At 36.9% G+C, this 4,633-nt stretch overlaps 1 pseudogene; it reads right to left on the minus strand.

The window, feature by feature from the left end:
- Positions 1–4,307: 4,307 nt before the first annotated feature.
- LOC126008079 (uncharacterized) lies at positions 4,308–4,425 on the minus strand (annotated as a pseudogene).
- Positions 4,426–4,633: the final 208 nt, after the last annotated feature.

Here is a 4,633-nt window from a genome sequence, read left to right on the forward strand (position 1 = left end):
GGGTCTGGCCTAATATCTTACTAGCATTCTGTTAAGACCCAATTTAAAATAAAAGTTTTATTTCATTGTATCAAATTTTAGATGACCCTATGAAAAATGACCTTAGTTACGAGGAAGAACTTTTGTTATAATTTTGTGATTAAATTTCAGCATTGCTAATAAGAACGACATGCATGGCTACTCGAGCCTCTTTGTTCTGGAACCATCTGATAATAGAAAGATGTGAAAGGTAAATCAAAAAGAGTTCAGGGTACTATTGCCAGGAAATACTATCATAGTTTCCCCACCATGTAATTCCTTGAAAACTTCTCAAAAGTTAAAAACCTGTCATTTCCTAACCTGAATTCTCGTTTACTCTTAAAGAATGGTGAGGAGAGTCATTAGCCTCAGACACTTGAGTTTCTCAAAGTGTGTCAAGAAAATTTAAGAGTATTTTATTAAATAGCACTTATCCAACTGTTTATATTCCACAAATATGTCTTCAATATACCTGTTCAGTGACACAATAGAAAAATAGCAGTACATTTTAAGAGGAACTGATTTATGTAATATTCATCTAATAGCCTTCCTATTTTCTGTTAGCCCTCTTAACCTTCTGTAATGTAAAAATCCTATTTCTATGTAACACACTCTCAGTACACTTCTTGCCTCCTTACTCTGACAAGTGTTCTGCCTTCCACATAAATTTAAAATTTTTTCTTTTCAACAAGCTCCAACAATAAAAGCAATTAACATTACTTTTTAATGATTATATATTTAATTCTATTTTAATTTCTTTTTAATTAATATTTTTATTTAAATACCTTGATTACAAACATGATTGTGGTTGGGATTCAGTCATGTAAAAAACACTCCCCTTCACCAGTGCAACATTCCCATCACCAATGTCCCAAATCTCCCTCCTCCCCACCCCACCCCCACCTGTACTCGAGACAGGCTTTCTACTTCCCTCATTTATTCCCATTGTTATGAAAGTTCTCAATGTAGTTATTTCTCTGACTGCACTCATCACTCTTCGTGGTGAACTTCATGTAGTGAGCAGGAACTTCCAGCCCTCCTCTCTTTTGTCTCTGAAAATTATTGCAAGAATGTCTTTCATTTTTCTTAAAACCCATAGATGAGGGAGACTATTCTGCGTCTGTCTCTCTCCCTCTGACTTATTTCACTCAGCATGATAGATTCCATGTACATCCATGTATAGGAAAATTTCATGACTTTATCTCTTTGATGTCTGCATGATATTCCATTGTGTATATGTACCACAGATTCTTTAAATAATATTTTATTTAAACACCTTGATTACAAACATGATTGTGGCTGGGTTTCTGTCATGTAAAGAACAACCCCCATCACCAGTGCAACATTCCCACCACCAATGTCCCAAATCTCCCTCCTCCCCACCTCACCCCGACCTGTACTCTAGACAGGCTTTCTATTTCCCTCATATATTATCATTGTTAGGATACTTCTCAATGTAGTTAATTCTCTAACTAAACTCATCACTCTGTGTGGTGAGCTTCATGAGGTCAGCTGGAACTGCCAGCCCTCCTCTCTTTTGTCTCTGAAATTTATTACAAGAATGTCTTTCATTTTTCTTAAAAACCCATAGATGAGTGAGACCATTCTGCATCTTTCTCTCTCTCTGACTTATTTCACTCAGCACAATAGATTCCATGTACATCCATGTGTAGGAAAATTTCATGACTTCATCTCTCCTGACAGCTGCATAATATTACATTGTGTTCATATGAACCACAGTTTCTTTAGCCACTCATCTGTTGAAGGGCATCTTGGTTGTTTCCAGAGTCTTGCTATGGTAAATAGTGCTGCAATGATAATGGGTGTAAGGAAGAAATTTTTGTATTGTATTTTTGTGTTCCTAGGGCATATTTCTAGGAGTGTACCACAGTTGCTTTAGCCATTCATCTGTTAAAGGGCATCTTGGTTGTTTCCAGAGTCTGGCTATTGTAAATAGTGCTGCAATTAATAGAAATGTGAAGAAGGGATTTCTGTATTACATTTTTGTGTTACTAGGGTATATCCCTACGTATAACTGGATCATATGGGAGCTCAATTTCCAGTTTCTGGAGGAATCTCCATATCACTTTCCATAAAATTTGGACTAGACGACATTCCCACCAGCAGTGGATAAGAGTTCCTTTCTCTCCACATCCCTGCCAGCACTGCTTATTTTCATTTTTTTTTTTTTTTGTGATGTGGTGTGAGGCTGTATCTTAGATTTGTTTTGATTTGCATCTCCCTGATGACTAGCGATGTGGAGCATATTTTCATGTGCCTTTTAGCCATTTGTATTTCTTTTTTGTCAAAGTGTCTGTCCATTTCTTCTCCCCATTTTTTGATGGGATTAGATGTTTTTTTCTTGTAAAGTTCTGTCAGTGCCTTGTACATTTTGAATATTAGCCCCTTATCTGATGGGAATTGCTTGAAGAGTTTCTCCCACTCAGTGGGTGGCTCTTGTATCCTGGGCACTATTTCCTTTGAGTACAGAAGTTTCTCAGCTTGATATATTCTCATCTGTTTATCTCTGCTTCTACTTGTTTGGAGAGTGCAGTTTCCTCCTTGAAGATGTCTTTAGTCTCAATGTCATGGAGTGTTTTTCCTACATATTGTTCTATATACCTTATGGTATCATGTCTGATATCAAGGTCTATAATCTATTTGGCTTTTACCTTCATACATGATGTTAGCTGGGGGTCTAAGTTCACCTTTTTGCAAGTAGCTAACCAGCTCTGCCAATACCACTTGTTGAAGAGGCTTTCCCTGCTCCATTTAGCATTTCTTGCCCCTTTATCAAATATTAGGTGATTGTATGTCTAGGTAACATTATCTGAGTACTCAAACCTATTCAACTGATCTGAGGGTCTGTCTTTATTCCAATACCATGCTGTTTTGATAACTATTGCTTTGTAATACAGTCTAAAGTTGGGGAAAGTAATGCCTCACATATTCCTTTTCCCTAGGAGTGCTTTAGCTATTCGAGGGTGTTTATTGTTCCAAATGAATTTCAGAAGTGTTTGATCACTTCTATGAAGAATGTCATGGATATCTTTAGAGGAATCACATTAAATCTGTACAATGCTTTGGGGAGTACTGCCATTTTATTGATGTTAATCCTGCAAATCCATGAGCAAGGTATGTGTTTGCATTTCTGTGTGTCCTCTCTTATTTCTTGGAGCAGGGTTTTAGTTTCCTTTGTATAGATCCTTTGGTCTTTGGTCTTTGGTCTTTGTTGACTGGTCAACTTTGGTCAAGTTGACTCCAAGATATTTGAGTTTGTGTGGCACTATCGTGAATGGGGTTGTTTTCTTAATGTCCATTTCTTCCCTATCATAATTGGTGTATAAAAAGGCCATTGATTTCTGTGTGTTAATTTTGTAGCCTGCCACCTTGCTATATGAATCTATTGTTTCTAGAAGCTTTTTGGTATAGAGTCTTTAGGGTTTTCTAAGTAGAGTATCATGTCATCTGCAAACAGTGAGGCCTTGACTTCTTCCTTAGAGGGAAGGCTTTTAGTTTTTCTCCATTGAGAATATTTGCCATTGGCTTGTGGTAGATGGCCTTGAATATATTCAGAAAGGTTCCTTTTATTCCCATCTTGCTGAGAGTTTTGATCAAAAATGGATGTTGAACCTTATCAAATGCTTTCTCTGTGTCTATTGATATGATCATGTGATTTTTACTTTTCTTGTTGTTGATGTTGTGTATTATGTTGATAGATTTAAAGATGTTAAACCATCCTTGAGTTCCTGGAATGAAACCTACTTGATCATAGTGAATGATCTTGATGACACATTGAATTCTATTTGCCAGGATTTTGTTGAGGATCTTTGCATCTGTGTTCACCAGGGATATTGGTCTCTAATTTTCTTTTTTGGCAGTATCTCTGTATGGTTTTGGTATCAAGGTGATGTTGGAAAAATGTTCTCCATTTTTCAATTTCATGAAAGAGCCTTGCTAGGATTGGTAGTATTCCTCTTGAAAGGTTTGAAAGATTTCATTAGTAAATCCATTGGGCCTGGGCTTTTTTTGGGGGGGCAGACATTTGATTACCTTTTTAATTTCCTCAATTGTGATTGGGGTATTTAGATATGCTACATCCTCCTTATTCAACCATGGAAGGTTATAGGAGTCCAATAGTTTATCCATTTCTTTTGTTGTTGTTGTTGTTCTCCCTCCATCCACAATACAGACCAGGCAAAGGTCCTGGTTTGAGGTGTATATGGGGAGCACTTACTGTACCTTTCTTTACTGTACATTTCTTTTTCTTTAATTTTAAAAAATTTTCAAGCCTACAGCACCCGGTATTCTCAGGCAGTCTCCCATCCAAGTACTAACTAGGCTCGACCCTGCTTAGCTTCTAAGATCAGATGAGATCAGGCGCATCAGGATGGTATGACCGTAGACTAATTTATCCATTTCTTCCAGGCTCTCATATTCAGTGGCATAGAGTTTCTTAAAGTAATATCTGATTACCGTTTGGATCTCTGCAATATCTGTAATGATCCCCCCTTTTCATGGTTTATAAAGTTTCTCTCTCTTTGTCAGCTTTTCCAATTGTCTATCAATCTTGTTTACTCTTTCAAAAAAAACGACTTCTACTTTTGTTGATCTT

Source organism: Suncus etruscus, chromosome 4 (genome assembly GCF_024139225.1).
Source record: "Suncus etruscus isolate mSunEtr1 chromosome 4, mSunEtr1.pri.cur, whole genome shotgun sequence".
Lineage (NCBI taxonomy): Eukaryota > Metazoa > Chordata > Mammalia > Eulipotyphla > Soricidae > Suncus > Suncus etruscus.